Genomic DNA, 21023 nt, shown 5'->3' with positions numbered 1-21023 from the left:
GGAGGGGTCTGGATTTAAAAAAAAAAAAAAAAAAAAAGTCAATGGCAGAAGACGCCATCAAACTGCGGGGCTGGTTCCTGGAGAATGCTGGGCTGGAGGCCCAGTCTCTGCCCATAGTCGTCCAGGCCCTGTGGATGATGGACAGTGAGAGATGGGAGGCATATCAGGAGGAACACACCCCAAACACCTTGGAGGAAGGTGTGGAGTTTGTCCTCAGCTACCTGGAGGCAACGATAAAAGGATCAGCAGCCCAGGTAGCAGGCCCACCAGCAGAGGGTGAATGCCTGCTGTCCCCATCTCCACCAGCAGAGGGTGAGTACCTGCTGTCCCCATCTCCACCAGCAGAGGGTGAATGCCTGCTGGTTTTGCCTCCACAGCCTGAGTGGGAGGAGCCCGAACGTCCTACGCCTGAGTGGGAGGAGCCCGAACGTCCTACGCCTGAGTGGGAGGAGCCCGAACGTCCTACGCCTGAGTGGGAGGAGCCCGAACGTCCTACGCCTGAGTGGGAGGAGCCCGAACGTCCTACGCCTGAGTGGGAGGAGCCCGAACGTCCTACGCCTGAGTGGGAGGAGCCCGAACGTCCTACGCCTGAGTGGGAGGAGCCCGAACGTCCTACGCCTGAGTGGGAGGAGCCCGAACGTCCTACGCCTGAGTGGGAGGAGCCCGAACGTCCTACGCCCAAGAGGGAGGAGTCGGTGCGTCCACAGCCCAAGAGGGAGGAGTCGGTGCGTCCACAGCCAAAAGGGAGGAGTCGGTGCGTCCACAGCCCAAAAGGGAGGAGTTGGTGCGTCCACAGCCCAAAGGGAGGCAAGTCGGGGCTTCCACAGCCCTGGGACCCAAGCCACCAGCAGAGGGAGAATGCCTGCTGGTTCAGCCCCAAGAGCCGGAAGGGGAGGAGTTACAGGCTCAACCCCCTGAAAATTTTTGGGGGGGAGAGGGGCAGGAGGCTGGTGTCCCCCAGCAGCCTCTATTCATGCTGATGAGGGCAGCACGGCGCACACCAGCCCAGCCGCCACAGCAGAGGGAGCCAGGACTGCCACAGCCTCCCTCCGAGTGGCCAGCATCAGCCCCATGGCCTCCGCCTCCACCACCGCCAGGAGCAGAGGAGCAGGAGCTGCCTCTGCCTCCGCCACCACCACCGCTTCCTCCACTAGGAGCAGAGGAGCAGGAGCTGCCTCTGCCTCCGCCACCACCACCGCTTCCTCCACTAGGAGCAGAGGAGCAGGAGCTGCCTCCGCCTCCACCACCGCCAGGAGCAGAGGAGCAGGAGCTGCCTCTGCCTCCGCCACCACCACCGCCAGGAGCAGAGGAGCAGGAGCTGCCTCTGCCTCCACCAGCACCAGGAGCAGAGGAGCAGGAGCTGCCTCTGCTGCCCGTACCTCCACAGGGAGTACGGTGGCCGGAGCCCCAGAAAGGGGAGCTGCCGGCCACGAAGAAGGGGGACGAGGTCTGGAGACCACTTTCCCCAGCAGCAGTTTCGCTGCAGGAGTTCTTGTGGCCGGAGCCCCACAGGAGGGAGCTGCCGGCTACGAAGAAGGGGGAGGTCGGGGGACCACCTGCCCCCGCAGCTTTTTCGCTGCAGGACTGGACCGGCATGCTGTCAGCCGTGCCACTACCGGCAGGGGTGCTGACAGCAGTGCCAGCATTGGGCCCACTGAAGCCTCCCTTCCCAGCCCGAGACTTTGTGCTGGACTGCTGGATTTTTAAGGGGGGAGGTGGCCGTTGAGGCCATGTGTGCTTTGCACAGGGGGGGTATATGTGGCAAAGTGCCCGCCCCTGTGTGTATTTTGTGTGTTATGTGTTGTATGTTGCGTGTGTTAATGTTGGTGTATAGATTGGTACACGGGATATAAACGGGTCTGTGTTTCACGTGTGTTTAAAGTGTATAATTATATTTAGGCACGGGATTGCACATCACGCACGTGCATTTAAAATATAATATGTGAACACGGGGTTTCACGTAATGAATTCACGTGCTGGGATTCAAGTGAATAATTAATTAGTAATTGAATCCCAGCACAACAGTATATATAGATGCACATTTCTGTCACTCGTGGTTGGGTGTTCGTGAGTGGAGAACGGGTGAGAGAGAGGAGAAAGTAAAGTAAAATAAAGTAAAGTAAATTGATAGTTGTTTTGTACTCACCGTGTTTGTTCGTCTGTCCTGCACCGTCTGTTTAGTGTTTAGTCGTTTTGTATGTCTGTTTATTTTGGCGCAAGTGCCGTGTCCTGTTTTGTGTACTGTTTTCAACCCTTTTATTTGTTAATAAACGCTGAGTGCAGCCATTGCACTCAGCTCATCACAACCACTCTGTGTCTGTGTATTCCTTTTCTGGTCTGACGCCACCCACTCTGGCCGTCTTTGTGACAGATAGATAAGTATTCACCCCCCTGAGTCAATACTTGGTAGAACCACCTTTGGCAGCAATTGTTCAAGCTCTGTCAAGTTGGATGGAGATCGTTGGTGGACAGCAGTCTTCAAGTCTTGCCACAGATTCTCAATCGGATTCAAGTCTGGGCTTTGACTGGGCCACTCTAGGACATTCACTTTCTAGTTTTTAAGCCACTCCAGTGTCGTTTTGGCTGTGTGGGTCATTGTCCTGCTGAAAGGTGAATCTTCGTCCCAGTCTTAGGTCTTTTGCAGACTGAAGCAGGTTTTCCTCAAGGATTTGCCTGTATTTAGCTCCATCCATTTTGCCCTTTACCCTGACAAGCTTCCAGTCCCTGCCGATGAAAAGCATCCCCATAGCATGATGCTGCCACCACCATGCTTCACAGTAGGGATGGTGTTACCTGGGTTTGCACCAGACATAACGCTTTGCATTTAGGTCAGATAGTTCAATTTTTGTTTGTTAGTAGTTGTTTTGAAAGCTCATTGGTCTTCATGGTAGTATCTTTGCTTTGAATGCACTACCCAACTGTGTGACCTTACAGAGACAGGTGTATTTAAGCTGAAATCATGTGAACTACTTTTATTGCACACAGATGGACTACATTTAACTTATTGTGTGAATTCTGAAGGCAATTGGTTACACCTGAGCTTATTTAGGATTGTCATAGCATTTTTTCACACTTTGAAAGTGCTGAGTAGCTTGTGTAAATCAAAGGGAAAAAAAATCCCATTTAAATACATCAAGATTTCAGGTTGTAACAAAACAAACTGTGAAAACATCCAAGGGGGGTGAATACTTACTATAGGCACTGTATATATTCACTATGTTAGAATAGAAAGTCAGTCAACACTTGATTGCCATACTGGGTGTGACCCTTCTTCCAAGAAGATCACGATTCAGTACGATGAACTACACTTTGTCTTTTTATTTTACTACACTCACATCAATAAGAACTTTAAAATACCTACAGTTGCTCATCCCTGCTATAGACCTACTATTATTATTATTATTATTATTTATTTCTTAGCAGACGCCCTTATCCAGGGCGACTTACAATCGTAAGCAAAAACATTTCAAGCGTTACAATACAAGTAATACAATAAGAGCAAGAAATACAATAACTTTTGTTCAAGTAAAGTAAAAGTTTGACAAACCACAATTCAATAATACAGCAGGTAATAGTGATAGTTACATCAGGATATGATTAAATAGTGATAGTTACATCAGGATGTGATTAAATACAAAGTACTACAGGTTAAAAACTTGGCAGATTACAGTATTCTGAAGTACAGGATTAAATGCAGTAAAATAGGGGCTGATAAGGGCAAAATAAAGCACATTTACATGATGGGTGATAGTGTCCCAGGATACAAACAGAGGTGTTCTACAGGTGCTCTTTGAAGAGGTGAGTCTTAAGGAGGCACCGGAATGTGGTCAGGGACTGGGCAGTCCTGACATCTGTAGGAAGGTCATTCCACCACTGCGGAGCAAGGGTGGAGAAGGAGCGGGCTTTGGAGGCAGGGGAGCGTAGCGGTGGTAGAGCTAGTCTTCTAGTGCAGGCGGAGCGGAGAGGTCGAGTGGGGGTGTAGGGAGAGATGAGGGTCTGGAGGTAGCTGGGTGCAGACTGGTCAAGGCATCTGTAGGCTAGTACAAGAGTCTTGAACTGGATGCGAGCGGTGATCGGGAGCCAGTGGAGCGAGCGGAGTAGTGGAGTAGCGTGGGCGAAGCGAGGCAGAGAGAACACCAGGCGGGCAGCAGAGTTCTGGATGAGCTGGAGCGGACGGGTGGCGGACGCAGGGAGGCCAGCCAGGAGGGAGTTGCAGTAGTCTAGGCGGGAGAGTACCAGGGCCTGGACCAGGAGCTGGGTAGCATAGTTGGTGAGGAAGGGTCGGATATACAGCAAATAAGAATGAAACTGCTGTGGCAGCAAACTTCTCACACTGAGAACAAAAATACTTACTGGAGTTTTGGGAGTATAAAAGAAGCGCTCTGAATGATTGCAAACACCATGAAACTAGAAGGAGGGAATGTATACAAATGAAATGAGGCTGAAATGTGAAGCTCTGTGCTCTTTAATAATGGACTGATTGAAATTGCGTTTCACAGGAGAAATCCAGCTACCAGGAACAAGTGATCTACAAAATACAGACTTGGACGAGACTCAAGTGAGACGTGATCTTGTCAGGTAAACCCATCTCTGATTAACTTATATACAGTACAGTATATACTTCTGTCCAGAGAAATGTTTGGCAGTCTAACACCTGTGACATCTGTTCTCTCTCCAGTGCACTTCTTGTAGATAGATTCTACCATGGTCGGAGGTGCAGTTGCAGACATACTGACAATCACATCTTTAGGCACCATCAAAGGAAGAGCATTGGCACTCAGAGACACACTGAGAGACGCAGATGCAGTCAAATTCTCATTCAGACTTGTGTTAGTTGGAGTCACATTCCTAGCTGCAGCAGCTTTGTGCACAGTCCACTACAGTCCAGCAGCCTGTCTCTTCTTCTATATCAGTTTATATGCAGTCCAGAAGCCTGTCTCTTCTTCTGTATCAGTTTATATGCAGTCCAGCAGCCTGTCTCTTCTATATCAGTTTATATGGACAGTCCACCAGCCTGTCTCTTCTATATCAGTTTATATGCACAGTCCAGTAGCCTGTCTCTTCTATATCAGTTTATATGCAGTCCAGCAGCCTGTCTCTTCTATATCAGTTTATATGCAGTCCAGCAGCCTGTCTCTTCTATATCAATTTATATGCACAGTGCATCAGCCTGTCTCTTCTATATCAGTTTATATGCACAGTGCAGCAACCTGTCATTTATATATCAGTTTATATGCACAGTCCAGCAGCCTGTCTCTTCTATATCAGTTTATATGCACAGTCCAGTAGCCTGTCTCTTCTATATCAGTTTATATGCAGGCCAGCAGCCTGTCTCTTCTATATCAGTTTATATGCACAGTCCAGCAGCCTGTCTCTTCTATATCAGTTTATATGCAGTCCAGCAGCCTGTCTCTTCTATATCAGTTTATATGCACAGTCCAGCAGCCTGTCTCTTCTATATCAGTTTATATGCACAGTCCAGCAGCCTGTCTCTTCTATATCAGTTTATATGCAGTCCAGCAGCCTGTCTCTTCTATATCAGTTTATATGCACAGTGCAGCAACCTGTCTCTTCTATATCAGTTTATATGCAGTCCAGTAGCCTGTCTCTTCTATATCAGTTTATATGCACAGTCCAGCAGCCTGTCTCTTCTATATCAGTTTATATGCAGTCCAGCAGCCTGTCTCTTCTATATCAGTTTATATGCACAGTGCATCAGCCTGTCTCTTCTATATCAGTTTATATGCACAGTGCAGCAACCTGTCTCTTCTATATCAGTTTATATGCACAGTGCAGCAACCTGTCTCTTCTATATCAGTTTATATGCAGTCCAGTAGCCTGTCTCTTCTATATCAGTTTATATGCACAGTCCAGCAGCCTGTCTCTTCTATATCAGTTTATATGCAGTCCAGCAGCCTGTCTCTTCTATATCAGTTTATATGCACAGTCCAGCAGCCTGTCTCTTCTATATCAGTTTATATGCACAGTCCAGCAGCCTGTCTCTTCTATATCAGTTTATATGCACAGTGCAGCAACCTGTCTCTTCTATATCAGTTTATATGCAGTCCAGCAGCCTGTCTCTTCTATATCAGTGTATATGCAGTCCAGCAGCCTGTCTCTTCTATATCAGTTTATATGCACAGTGCAGCAACCTGTCTCTTCTATATCAGTTTATATGCAGTCCAGCAGCCTGTCTCTTCTATATCAGTTTATATGCAGTCCAGCAGCCTGTCTCTTCTATATCAGTTTATATGCACAGTCCAGTAGCCTGTCTCTTCTATATCAGTTTATATGCACAGTCCAGCAGCCTGTCTCTTCTATATCAGTTTATATGCACAGTCCAGCAGCCTGTCTCTTCTATATCGGTTTATATGCAGTCCAGCAGCCTGTCTCTTCTATGTCAGTTTATATGCACAGTCCAGCAGCCTGTCTCTTCTATATCAGTTTATATGCACAGTGCAGCAACCTGTCTCTATATCAGTTTATATGCAGTCCAGCAACCTGTCTCTTCTATATCGGTTTATATGCAGTCCAGCAGTCTGTTTCTTCTATATCAGTTTATATGCACAGTCCAGCAGCCTGTCTCTTCTATATCAGTTTATATGCAGTCCAGCAGCCTGTCTCTTCTATATCAGTTTATATGCACAGTCCAGCAGCCTGTCTCTTCTATATCAGTTGATATGCAGTCCAGCAGCCTGTCTCTTCTATATCAGTTTATATGCACAGTCCAGCAGCCTGTCTCTTCTATATCAGTTTATATGCACAGTCCAGTAGCCTGTCTCTTCTATATCAGTTTATATGCAGTCCAGTAGCCTGTCTCTTCTATATCAGTTTATATGCAGTCCAGCAGCCTGTCTCTTCTATATCAGTTTATATGCACAGTCCAGCAGCCTGTCTCTTCTATATCAGTTTATATGCAGTCCAGCAGCCTGTCTCTTCTATATCAGTTTATATGCAGTCCAGCAGCCTGTCTCTTCTATATCAGTTTATATGCACAGTCCAGTAGCCTGTCTCTTCTATATCAGTTTATATGCAGTCCAGCAGTCTGTCTCTTCTATATCAGTTTATATGCACAGTCCAGCAGCCTGTCTCTTCTATATCAGTTTATATGCAGTCCAGCAGCCTGTCTCTTCTATATCAGTTTATATGCACAGTCCAGCAGCCTGTCTCTTCTATATCAGTTTATATGCAGTCCAGCAGCCTGTCTCTTCTATATCAGTTTATATGCACAGTCCAGCAGCCTGTCTCTTCTATATCAGTTTATATGCAGTCCAGTAGCCTGTCTCTTCTATATCAGTTTATATGCAGTCCAGCAGCCTGTCTCTTCTATATCAGTTTATATGCACAGTCCAGCAGCCTGTCTCTTCTATATCAGTTTATATGCAGTCCAGCAGCCTGTCTCTTCTATATCAGTTTATATGCAGTCCAGCAGCCTGTCTCTTCTATATCAGTTTATATGCACAGTCCAGCAGCCTGTCTCTTCTATATCAGTTTATATGCAGTCCAGCAGCCTGTCTCTTCTATATCAGTTTATATGCACAGTGCAGCAACCTGTCACTTCTATATCAGTTTATATGCAGTCCAGCAGCCTGTCTCTTCTATATCAGTTTATATGCAGTCCAGCAGCCTGTCTCTTCTATATCAGTTTATATGCAGTCCAGCAGTCTGTCTCTTCTATATCAGTTTATATGCACAGTCCAGTAGCCTGTCTCTTCTATATCAGTTTATATGCAGTCCAGCAGCCTGTCTCTTCTATATCAGTTTATATGCACAGTCCAGCAGCCTGTCTCTTCTATATCAGTTTATATGCAGTCCAGCAGCCTGTCTCTTCTATATCAGTTTATATGCACAGTGCAGCAACCTGTCACTTCTATATCAGTTTATATGCAGTCCAGCAGCCTGTCTCTTCTATATCAGTTGATATGCAGTCCAGCAGCCTGTCTCTTCTATATCAGTTTATATGCAGTCCAGCAGCCTGTCTCTTCTATATCAGTTTATATGCAGTCCAGCAGTCTGTCTCTTCTATATCAGTTTATATGCACAGTCCAGCAGCCTGTCTCTTCTATATCAGTTTATATGCACAGTCCAGCTGTCTGTCTCTTCTATATCAGTTTATATGCACAGTGCAGCAACCTGTCTCTTCTATATCAGTTTATATGCAGTCCAGCAGCCTGTCTCTTCTATATCAGTTTATATGCACAGTCCAGCAACCTGTCTCTTCTATATCAGTTTATATGCACAGTCCAGCAGCCTGTCTCTTCTATATCAGTTTATATGCACAGTGCAGCAACCTGTCTCTTCTATATCAGTTTATATGCAGTCCAGCAGCCTGTCTCTTCTCTATCAGTTTATATGCACAGTCCAGCAGCCTGTCTCTTCTATATCAGTTTATATGTAGTCCAGCAGCCTGTCTCTTCTATATCAGTTTATATGCACAGTCCAGTAGCCTGTCTCTTCTATATCAGTTTATACACAGTCCAGCAGCCTGTCTCTTCTATATCAGTTTATATGCACAGTCCAGCCTGTCTCTTCTATATCAGTTTATATGCACAGTCCAGCAGCCTGTCTCTTCTATATCAGTTTATATGCACAGTCCAGCAGCCTGTCTCTTCTATATCAGTTTATATGCAGTCCAGCAGCCTGTCTCTTCTATATCAGTTTATATGCAGTCCAGCAGTCTGTCTCTTCTATATCAGTTATATGCAGTCCAGCAGCCTGTCTCTTCTATATCAGTTTATATGCACAGTCCAGCAGTCTGTCTCTTCTATATCAGTTTATATGCACAGTCCAGCAGCCTGTCTCTTCTATATCAGTTTATATGCAGTCCAGCAGCCTGTCTCTTCTATATCAGTTTATATGCAGTCCAGCAGCCTGTCTCTTCTATATCAGTTTATATGCACAGTCCAGCAGTCTGTCTCTTCTATATCAGTTTATATGCAGTCCAGCAGTCTGTCTCTTCTATATCAGTTTATATGCACAGTCCAGCAGCCTGTCTCTTCTATATCAGTTTATATGCACAGTCCAGCAGCCTGTCTCTTCTATATCAGTTTATATGCAGTCCAGCAGCCTGTCTCTTCTATATCAGTTTATATGCAGTCCAGCAGCCTGTCTCTTCTATATCAGTTTATATGCACAGTGCAGCAACCTGTCTCTTCTATATCAGTTTATATGCAGTCCAGTAGCCTGTCTCTTCTATATCAGTTTATATGCACAGTCCAGCAGCCTGTCTCTTCTATATCAGTTTATATGCAGTCCAGCAGCCTGTCTCTTCTATATCAGTTTATATGCACAGTGCATCAGCCTGTCTCTTCTATATCAGTTTATATGCACAGTGCAGCAACCTGTCTCTTCTATATCAGTTTATATGCACAGTGCAGCAACCTGTCTCTTCTATATCAGTTTATATGCAGTCCAGTAGCCTGTCTCTTCTATATCAGTTTATATGCACAGTCCAGCAGCCTGTCTCTTCTATATCAGTTTATATGCAGTCCAGCAGCCTGTCTCTTCTATATCAGTTTATATGCACAGTCCAGCAGCCTGTCTCTTCTATATCAGTTTATATGCACAGTCCAGCAGCCTGTCTCTTCTATATCAGTTTATATGCACAGTGCAGCAACCTGTCTCTTCTATATCAGTTTATATGCAGTCCAGCAGCCTGTCTCTTCTATATCAGTGTATATGCAGTCCAGCAGCCTGTCTCTTCTATATCAGTTTATATGCACAGTGCAGCAACCTGTCTCTTCTATATCAGTTTATATGCAGTCCAGCAGCCTGTCTCTTCTATATCAGTTTATATGCAGTCCAGCAGCCTGTCTCTTCTATATCAGTTTATATGCACAGTCCAGTAGCCTGTCTCTTCTATATCAGTTTATATGCACAGTCCAGCAGCCTGTCTCTTCTATATCAGTTTATATGCACAGTCCAGCAGCCTGTCTCTTCTATATCGGTTTATATGCAGTCCAGCAGCCTGTCTCTTCTATGTCAGTTTATATGCACAGTCCAGCAGCCTGTCTCTTCTATATCAGTTTATATGCACAGTGCAGCAACCTGTCTCTATATCAGTTTATATGCAGTCCAGCAACCTGTCTCTTCTATATCGGTTTATATGCAGTCCAGCAGTCTGTTTCTTCTATATCAGTTTATATGCACAGTCCTGCAGCCTGTCTCTTCTATATCAGTTTATATGCACAGTCCAGCAGTCTGTCTCTTCTATATCAGTTTATATGCAGTCCAGTAGCCTGTCTCTTCTATATCAGTTTATATGCACAGTCCAGCAGCCTGTCTCTTCTATATCAGTGTATATGCACAGTGCAGCAACCTGTCTCTATATCAGTTTATATGCAGTCCAGCAGTCTGTCTCTTCTATATCAGTTTATATGCAGTCCAGCAGTCTGTCTCTTCTATATCAGTTTATATGCACAGTCCAGTAGCCTGTCTCTTCTATATCAGTTTATATGCACAGTCCAGCAGTCTGTTTCTTCTATATCAGTTTATATGCACAGTCCAGCAGCCTGTCTCTTCTATATCAGTTTATATGCACAGTCCAGCAGTCTGTCTCTTCTGTATCAGTTTAAATGCAGTCCAGTAGCCTGTCTCTTCTATATCAGTTTATATGCACAGTCCAGCAGCCTGTCTCTTCTATATCAGTTTATATGCAGTCCAGCAGCCTGTCTCTTCTATATCAGTTTATATGCACAGTCCAGCAGCCTGTCTCTTCTATATCAGTTGATATGCAGTCCAGCAGCCTGTCTCTTCTATATCAGTTTATATGCACAGTCCAGTAGCCTGTCTCTTCTATATCAGTTTATATGCACAGTCCAGTAGCCTGTCTCTTCTATATCAGTTTATATGCAGTCCAGTAGCCTGTCTCTTCTATATCAGTTTATATGCAGTCCAGCAGCCTGTCTCTTCTATATCAGTTTATATGCACAGTCCAGCAGCCTGTCTCTTCTATATCAGTTTATATGCAGTCCAGCAGCCTGTCTCTTCTATATCAGTTTATATGCAGTCCAGCAGCCTGTCTCTTCTATATCAGTTTATATGCACAGTCCAGTAGCCTGTCTCTTCTATATCAGTTTATATGCAGTCCAGCAGTCTGTCTCTTCTATATCAGTTTATATGCACAGTCCAGCAGCCTGTCTCTTCTATATCAGTTTATATGCAGTCCAGCAGCCTGTCTCTTCTATATCAGTTTATATGCACAGTCCAGCAGCCTGTCTCTTCTATATCAGTTTATATGCAGTCCAGCAGCCTGTCTCTTCTATATCAGTTTATATGCACAGTCCAGCAGCCTGTCTCTTCTATATCAGTTTATATGCAGTCCAGTAGCCTGTCTCTTCTATATCAGTTTATATGCAGTCCAGCAGCCTGTCTCTTCTATATCAGTTTATATGCACAGTCCAGCAGCCTGTCTCTTCTATATCAGTTTATATGCAGTCCAGCAGCCTGTCTCTTCTATATCAGTTTATATGCAGTCCAGCAGCCTGTCTCTTCTATATCAGTTTATATGCACAGTCCAGCAGCCTGTCTCTTCTATATCAGTTTATATGCAGTCCAGCAGCCTGTCTCTTCTATATCAGTTTATATGCACAGTGCAGCAACCTGTCACTTCTATATCAGTTTATATGCAGTCCAGCAGCCTGTCTCTTCTATATCAGTTTATATGCAGTCCAGCAGCCTGTCTCTTCTATATCAGTTTATATGCAGTCCAGCAGTCTGTCTCTTCTATATCAGTTTATATGCACAGTCCAGTAGCCTGTCTCTTCTATATCAGTTTATATGCAGTCCAGCAGCCTGTCTCTTCTATATCAGTTTATATGCACAGTCCAGCAGCCTGTCTCTTCTATATCAGTTTATATGCAGTCCAGCAGCCTGTCTCTTCTATATCAGTTTATATGCACAGTGCAGCAACCTGTCACTTCTATATCAGTTTATATGCAGTCCAGCAGCCTGTCTCTTCTATATCAGTTTATATGCAGTCCAGCAGCCTGTCTCTTCTATATCAGTTTATATGCAGTCCAGCAGCCTGTCTCTTCTATATCAGTTTATATGCACAGTCCAGTAGCCTTTCTCTTCTATATCAGTTTATATGCAGTCCAGCAGTCTGTCTCTTCTATATCAGTTTATATGCAGTCCAGCAGTCTGTCTCTTCTATATCAGTTTATATGCACAGTCCAGCAGCCTGTCTCTTCTATATCAGTTTATATGCACAGTCCAGCAGTCTGTCTCTTCTATATCAGTTTATATGCACAGTGCAGCAACCTGTCTCTTCTATATCAGTTTATATGCAGTCCAGCAGCCTGTCTCTTCTATATCAGTTTATATGCACAGTCCAGCAACCTGTCTCTTCTATATCAGTTTATATGCACAGTCCAGCAGCCTGTCTCTTCTATATCAGTTTATATGCACAGTGCAGCAACCTGTCTCTTCTATATCAGTTTATATGCAGTCCAGCAGCCTGTCTCTTCTCTATCAGTTTATATGCACAGTCCAGCAGCCTGTCTCTTCTATATCAGTTTATATGTAGTCCAGCAGCCTGTCTCTTCTATATCAGTTTATATGCACAGTCCAGTAGCCTGTCTCTTCTATATCAGTTTATACACAGTCCAGCAGCCTGTCTCTTCTATATCAGTTTATATGCACAGTCCAGCCTGTCTCTTCTATATCAGTTTATATGCACAGTCCAGCAGCCTGTCTCTTCTATATCAGTTTATATGCACAGTCCAGCAGCCTGTCTCTTCTATATCAGTTTATATGCAGTCCAGCAGCCTGTCTCTTCTATATCAGTTTATATGCAGTCCAGCAGTCTGTCTCTTCTATATCAGTTATATGCAGTCCAGCAGCCTGTCTCTTCTATATCAGTTTATATGCACAGTCCAGCAGTCTGTCTCTTCTATATCAGTTTATATGCACAGTCCAGCAGCCTGTCTCTTCTATATCAGTTTATATGCAGTCCAGCAGCCTGTCTCTTCTATATCAGTTTATATGCAGTCCAGCAGCCTGTCTCTTCTATATCAGTTTATATGCACAGTCCAGCAGTCTGTCTCTTCTATATCAGTTTATATGCAGTCCAGCAGTCTGTCTCTTCTATATCAGTTTATATGCACAGTCCAGCAGCCTGTCTCTTCTATATCAGTTTATATGCACAGTCCAGCAGCCTGTCTCTTCTATATCAGTTTATATGCAGTCCAGCAGCCTGTCTCTTCTATATCAGTTTATATGCAGTCCAGCAGCCTGTCTCTTCTATATCAGTTTATATGCACAGTCCAGCAGCCTGTCTCTTCTATATCAGTTTATATGCACAGTGCAGCAACCTGTCACTTCTATATCAGTTTATATGCACAGTCCAGCAGCCTGTCTCTTCTATATCAGTTTATATGCACAGTCCAGCAGCCTGTCTCTTCTATATCAGTTTATATGCAGTCCAGCAGCCTGTCTCTTCTATATCAGTTTATATGCACAGTCCAGCAACCTGTCTCTTCTATATCAGTTTATATGCACAGTCCAGCAGCCTGTCTCTTCTATATCAGTTTATATGCACAGTGCAGCAACCTGTCACTTCTATATCAGTTTATATGCACAGTCCAGCAGCCTGTCTCTTCTATATCAGTTTATATGCAGTCCAGCAGCCTGTCTCTTCTATATCAGTTTATATGCACAGTCCAGCAGTCTGTCTCTTCTATATCAGTTTATATGCAGTCCAGCAGTCTGTCTCTTCTATATCAGTTTATATGCACAGTCCAGCAGCCTGTCTCTTCTATATCAGTTTATATGCACAGTCCAGCAGCCTGTCTCTTCTATATCAGTTTATATGCAGTCCAGCAGCCTGTCTCTTCTATATCAGTTTATATGCAGTCCAGCAGCCTGTCTCTTCTATATCAGTTTATATGCACAGTGCAGCAACCTGTCTCTTCTATATCAGTTTATATGCAGTCCAGTAGCCTGTCTCTTCTATATCAGTTTATATGCACAGTCCAGCAGCCTGTCTCTTCTATATCAGTTTATATGCAGTCCAGCAGCCTGTCTCTTCTATATCAGTTTATATGCACAGTGCATCAGCCTGTCTCTTCTATATCAGTTTATATGCACAGTGCAGCAACCTGTCTCTTCTATATCAGTTTATATGCACAGTGCAGCAACCTGTCTCTTCTATATCAGTTTATATGCAGTCCAGTAGCCTGTCTCTTCTATATCAGTTTATATGCACAGTCCAGCAGCCTGTCTCTTCTATATCAGTTTATATGCAGTCCAGCAGCCTGTCTCTTCTATATCAGTTTATATGCACAGTCCAGCAGCCTGTCTCTTCTATATCAGTTTATATGCACAGTCCAGCAGCCTGTCTCTTCTATATCAGTTTATATGCACAGTGCAGCAACCTGTCTCTTCTATATCAGTTTATATGCAGTCCAGCAGCCTGTCTCTTCTATATCCGTGTATATGCAGTCCAGCAGCCTGTCTCTTCTATATCAGTTTATATGCACAGTGCAGCAACCTGTCTCTTCTATATCAGTTTATATGCAGTCCAGCAGCCTGTCTCTTCTATATCAGTTTATATGCAGTCCAGCAGCCTGTCTCTTCTATATCAGTTTATATGCACAGTCCAGTAGCCTGTCTCTTCTATATCAGTTTATATGCACAGTCCAGCAGCCTGTCTCTTCTATATCAGTTTATATGCACAGTCCAGCAGCCTGTCTCTTCTATATCGGTTTATATGCAGTCCAGCAGCCTGTCTCTTCTATGTCAGTTTATATGCACAGTCCAGCAGCCTGTCTCTTCTATATCAGTTTATATGCACAGTGCAGCAACCTGTCTCTATATCAGTTTATATGCAGTCCAGCAACCTGTCTCTTCTATATCGGTTTATATGCAGTCCAGCAGTCTGTTTCTTCTATATCAGTTTATATGCACAGTCCTGCAGCCTGTCTCTTCTATATCAGTTTATATGCACAGTCCAGCAGTCTGTCTCTTCTATATCAGTTTATATGCAGTCCAGTAGCCTGTCTCTTCTATATCAGTTTATATGCACAGTCCAGCAGCCTGTCTCTTCTATATCAGTGTATATGCACAGTGCAGCAACCTGTCTCTATATCAGTTTATATGCAGTCCAGCAGTCTGTCTCTTCTATATCAGTTTATATGCAGTCCAGCAGTCTGTCTCTTCTATATCAGTTTATATGCACAGTCCAGTAGCCTGTCTCTTCTATATCAGTTTATATGCACAGTCCAGCAGTCTGTTTCTTCTATATCAGTTTATATGCACAGTCCAGCAGCCTGTCTCTTCTATATCAGTTTATATGCACAGTCCAGCAGTCTGTCTCTTCTGTATCAGTTTAAATGCAGTCCAGTAGCCTGTCTCTTCTATATCAGTTTATATGCACAGTCCAGCAGCCTGTCTCTTCTATATCAGTTTATATGCAGTCCAGCAGCCTGTCTCTTCTATATCAGTTTATATGCACAGTCCAGCAGCCTGTCTCTTCTATATCAGTTGATATGCAGTCCAGCAGCCTGTCTCTTCTATATCAGTTTATATGCACAGTCCAGTAGCCTGTCTCTTCTATATCAGTTTATATGCACAGTCCAGTAGCCTGTCTCTTCTATATCAGTTTATATGCAGTCCAGTAGCCTGTCTCTTCTATATCAGTTTATATGCAGTCCAGCAGCCTGTCTCTTCTATATCAGTTTATATGCACAGTCCAGCAGCCTGTCTCTTCTATATCAGTTTATATGCAGTCCAGCAGCCTGTCTCTTCTATATCAGTTTATATGCAGTCCAGCAGCCTGTCTCTTCTATATCAGTTTATATGCACAGTCCAGTAGCCTGTCTCTTCTATATCAGTTTATATGCAGTCCAGCAGTCTGTCTCTTCTATATCAGTTTATATGCACAGTCCAGCAGCCTGTCTCTTCTATATCAGTTTATATGCAGTCCAGCAGCCTGTCTCTTCTATATCAGTTTATATGCACAGTCCAGCAGCCTGTCTCTTCTATATCAGTTTATATGCAGTCCAGCAGCCTGTCTCTTCTATATCAGTTTATATGCACAGTCCAGCAGCCTGTCTCTTCTATATCAGTTTATATGCAGTCCAGTAGCCTGTCTCTTCTATATCAGTTTATATGCAGTCCAGCAGCCTGTCTCTTCTATATCAGTTTATATGCACAGTCCAGCAGCCTGTCTCTTCTATATCAGTTTATATGCAGTCCAGCAGCCTGTCTCTTCTATATCAGTTTATATGCACAGTCCAGCAGCCTGTCTCTTCTATATCAGTTTATATGCACAGTCCAGCAGCCTGTCTCTTCTATATCAGTTTATATGCACAGTGCAGCAACCTGTCTCTTCTATATCAGTTTATATGCAGTCCAGCAGCCTGTCTCTTCTATATCAGTGTATATGCAGTCCAGCAGCCTGTCTCTTCTATATCAGTTTATATGCACAGTGCAGCAACCTGTCTCTTCTATATCAGTTTATATGCAGTCCAGCAGCCTGTCTCTTCTATATCAGTTTATATGCAGTCCAGCAGCCTGTCTCTTCTATATCAGTTTATATGCACAGTCCAGTAGCCTGTCTCTTCTATATCAGTTTATATGCACAGTCCAGCAGCCTGTCTCTTCTATATCAGTTTATATGCACAGTCCAGCAGCCTGTCTCTTCTATATCGGTTTATATGCAGTCCAGCAGCCTGTCTCTTCTATGTCAGTTTATATGCACAGTCCAGCAGCCTGTCTCTTCTATATCAGTTTATATGCACAGTGCAGCAACCTGTCTCTATATCAGTTTATATGCAGTCCAGCAACCTGTCTCTTCTATATCGGTTTATATGCAGTCCAGCAGTCTGTTTCTTCTATATCAGTTTATATGCACAGTCCTGCAGCCTGTCTCTTCTATATCAGTTTATATGCACAGTCCAGCAGTCTGTCTCTTCTATATCAGTTTATATGCAGTCCAGTAGCCTGTCTCTTCTATATCAGTTTATATGCACAGTCCAGCAGCCTGTCTCTTCTATATCAGTGTATATGCACAGTCCAGCAACCTGTCTCTATATCAGTTTATATGCAGTCCAGCAGTCTGTCTCTTCTATATCAGTTTATATGCAGTCCAGCAGTCTGTCTCTTCTATATCAGTTTATATGCACAGTCCAGTAGCCTGTCTCTTCTATATCAGTTTATATGCACAGTCCAGCAGTCTGTTTCTTCTATATCAGTTTATATGCACAGTCCAGCAGCCTGTCTCTTCTATATCAGTTTATATGCACAGTCCAGCAGTCTGTCTCTTCTGTATCAGTTTAAATGCAGTCCAGTAGCCTGTCTCTTCTATATCAGTTTATATGCACAGTCCAGCAGCCTGTCTCTTCTATATCAGTTTATATGCAGTCCAGCAGCCTGTCTCTTCTATATCAGTTTATATGCACAGTCCAGCAGCCTGTCTCTTCTATATCAGTTGATATGCAGTCCAGCAGCCTGTCTCTTCTATATCAGTTTATATGCACAGTCCAGTAGCCTGTCTCTTCTATATCAGTTTATATGCACAGTCCAGTAGCCTGTCTCTTCTATATCAGTTTATATGCAGTCCAGTAGCCTGTCTCTTCTATATCAGTTTATATGCAGTCCAGCAGCCTGTCTCTTCTATATCAGTTTATATGCACAGTCCAGCAGCCTGTCTCTTCTATATCAGTTTATATGCAGTCCAGCAGCCTGTCTCTTCTATATCAGTTTATATGCAGTCCAGCAGCCTGTCTCTTCTATATCAGTTTATATGCACAGTCCAGTAGCCTGTCTCTTCTATATCAGTTTATATGCAGTCCAGCAGTCTGTCTCTTCTATATCAGTTTATATGCACAGTCCAGCAGCCTGTCTCTTCTATATCAGTTTATATGCAGTCCAGCAGCCTGTCTCTTCTATATCAGTTTATATGCACAGTCCAGCAGCCTGTCTCTTCTATATCAGTTTATATGCAGTCCAGCAGCCTGTCTCTTCTATATCAGTTTATATGCACAGTCCAGCAGCCTGTCTCTTCTATATCAGTTTATATGCAGTCCAGTAGCCTGTCTCTTCTATATCAGTTTATATGCAGTCCAGCAGCCTGTCTCTTCTATATCAGTTTATATGCACAGTCCAGCAGCCTGTCTCTTCTATATCAGTTTATATGCAGTCCAGCAGCCTGTCTCTTCTATATCAGTTTATATGCAGTCCAGCAGCCTGTCTCTTCTATATCAGTTTATATGCACAGTCCAGCAGCCTGTCTCTTCTATATCAGTTTATATGCAGTCCAGCAGCCTGTCTCTTCTATATCAGTTTATATGCACAGTGCAGCAACCTGTCACTTCTATATCAGTTTATATGCAGTCCAGCAGCCTGTCTCTTCTATATCAGTTTATATGCAGTCCAGCAGCCTGTCTCTTCTATATCAGTTTATATGCAGTCCAGCAGTCTGTCTCTTCTATATCAGTTTATATGCACAGTCCAGTAGCCTGTCTCTTCTATATCAGTTTATATGCAGTCCAGCAGCCTGTCTCTTCTATATCAGTTTATATGCACAGTCCAGCAGCCTGTCTCTTCTATATCAGTTTATATGCAGTCCAGCAGCCTGTCTCTTCTATATCAGTTTATATGCACAGTGCAGCAACCTGTCACTTCTATATCAGTTTATATGCAGTCCAGCAGCCTGTCTCTTCTATATCAGTTTATATGCAGTCCAGCAGCCTGTCTCTTCTATATCAGTTTATATGCAGTCCAGCAGCCTGTCTCTTCTATATCAGTTTATATGCACAGTCCAGTAGCCTTTCTCTTCTATATCAGTTTATATGCAGTCCAGCAGTCTGTCTCTTCTATATCAGTTTATATGCAGTCCAGCAGTCTGTCTCTTCTATATCAGTTTATATGCACAGTCCAGCAGCCTGTCTCTTCTATATCAGTTTATATGCACAGTCCAGCAGTCTGTCTCTTCTATATCAGTTTATATGCACAGTGCAGCAACCTGTCTCTTCTATATCAGTTTATATGCAGTCCAGCAGCCTGTCTCTTCTATATCAGTTTATATGCACAGTCCAGCAACCTGTCTCTTCTATATCAGTTTATATGCACAGTCCAGCAGCCTGTCTCTTCTATATCAGTTTATATGCACAGTGCAGCAACCTGTCTCTTCTATATCAGTTTATATGCAGTCCAGCAGCCTGTCTCTTCTCTATCAGTTTATATGCACAGTCCAGCAGCCTGTCTCTTCTATATCAGTTTATATGTAGTCCAGCAGCCTGTCTCTTCTATATCAGTTTATATGCACAGTCCAGTAGCCTGTCTCTTCTATATCAGTTTATACACAGTCCAGCAGCCTGTCTCTTCTATATCAGTTTATATGCACAGTCCAGCCTGTCTCTTCTATATCAGTTTATATGCACAGTCCAGCAGCCTGTCTCTTCTATATCAGTTTATATGCACAGTCCAGCAGCCTGTCTCTTCTATATCAGTTTATATGCAGTCCAGCAGCCTGTCTCTTCTATATCAGTTTATATGCAGTCCAGCAGTCTGTCTCTTCTATATCAGTTATATGCAGTCCAGCAGCCTGTCTCTTCTATATCAGTTTATATGCACAGTCCAGCAGTCTGTCTCTTCTATATCAGTTTATATGCACAGTCCAGCAGCCTGTCTCTTCTATATCAGTTTATATGCAGTCCAGCAGCCTGTCTCTTCTATATCAGTTTATATGCAGTCCAGCAGCCTGTCTCTTCTATATCAGTTTATATGCACAGTCCAGCAGTCTGTCTCTTCTATATCAGTTTATATGCAGTCCAGCAGTCTGTCTCTTCTATATCAGTTTATATGCACAGTCCAGCAGCCTGTCTCTTCTATATCAGTTTATATGCACAGTCCAGCAGCCTGTCTCTTCTATATCAGTTTATATGCAGTCCAGCAGCCTGTCTCTTCTATATCAGTTTATATGCAGTCCAGCAGCCTGTCTCTTCTATATCAGTTTATATGCACAGTCCAGCAGCCTGTCTCTTCTATATCAGTTTATATGCACAGTGCAGCAACCTGTCACTTCTATATCAGTTTATATGCACAGTCCAGCAGCCTGTCTCTTCTATATCAGTTTATATGCACAGTCCAGCAGCCTGTCTCTTCTATATCAGTTTATATGCAGTCCAGCAGCCTGTCTCTTCTATATCAGTTTATATGCACAGTCCAGCAACCTGTCTCTTCTATATCAGTTTATATGCACAGTCCAGCAGCCTGTCTCTTCTATATCAGTTTATATGCACAGTGCAGCAACCTGTCACTTCTATATCAGTTTATATGCACAGTCCAGCAGCCTGTCTCTTCTATATCAGTTTATATGCAGTCCAGCAGCCTGTCTCTTCTATATCAGTTTATATGCACAGTCCAGCAGTCTGTCTCTTCTATATCAGTTTATATGCAGTCCAGCAGTCTGTCTCTTCTATATCAGTTTATATGCACAGTCCAGCAGCCTGTCTCTTCTATATCAGTTTATATGCACAGTCCAGCAGCCTGTCTCTTCTATATCAGTTTATATGCAGTCCAGCAGCCTGTCTCTTCTATATCAGTTTATATGCAGTCCAGCAGCCTGTCTCTTCTATATCAGTTTATATGCACAGTCCAGCAGTCTGTCTCTTCTATATCAGTTTATATGCAGTCCAGCAGTCTGTCTCTTCTATATCAGTTTATATGCAGTCCAGCAGCCTGTCTCTATATCAGTTTATATGCACAGTCCAGCAGCCTGTCTCTTCTATATCAGTTTATATGCACAGTGCAGCAACCTGTCACTTCTATATCAGTTTATATGCACAGTCCAGCAGCCTGTCTCTTCTATATCAGTTTATATGCAGTCCAGTAGCCTGTCTCTTCTATATCAGTTTATATGCAGTCCAGCAGTCTGTCTCTTCTATATCAGTTTATATGCACAGTCCAGTAGCCTGTCTCTTCTATATCAGTTTATATGCACAGTCCAGCAGCCTGTCTCTTCTATATCAGTTTATATGCACAGTCCAGCAGCCTGTCTCTTCTATATCAGTTTATAT

At 43.6% G+C, this 21023-nt stretch overlaps 2 protein-coding genes across 2 annotated transcripts in view; both read left to right on the top strand.

Annotated features, from left to right (window-relative positions):
- LOC117395269 (DELTA-stichotoxin-Hcr4a-like) overlaps positions 1 to 21023 on the top strand; it is a 412383-nt gene that overhangs the window by 20645 nt on the left and 370715 nt on the right. The gene's annotated exons all lie outside the window — the stretch shown is intronic.
- The window catches only part of LOC117965187 (apolipoprotein L4-like), a 28514-nt gene continuing 11854 nt past the window's right edge, over positions 4364 to 21023 (top strand). The window contains exon 1 of the mRNA XM_059007438.1: positions 4364 to 4578. The gene's annotated coding sequence lies outside the window, so the exon portion shown is untranslated. The remainder of the gene's footprint in view (positions 4579 to 21023) is intronic.

The sequence above is a fragment of the Acipenser ruthenus genome, chromosome 35 (genome assembly GCF_902713425.1).
Source record: "Acipenser ruthenus chromosome 35, fAciRut3.2 maternal haplotype, whole genome shotgun sequence".
Lineage (NCBI taxonomy): Eukaryota > Metazoa > Chordata > Actinopteri > Acipenseriformes > Acipenseridae > Acipenser > Acipenser ruthenus.
Note: the sequence above shows the minus strand (reverse complement) of the source record. Positions and strands in the feature narration are given on the sequence as shown.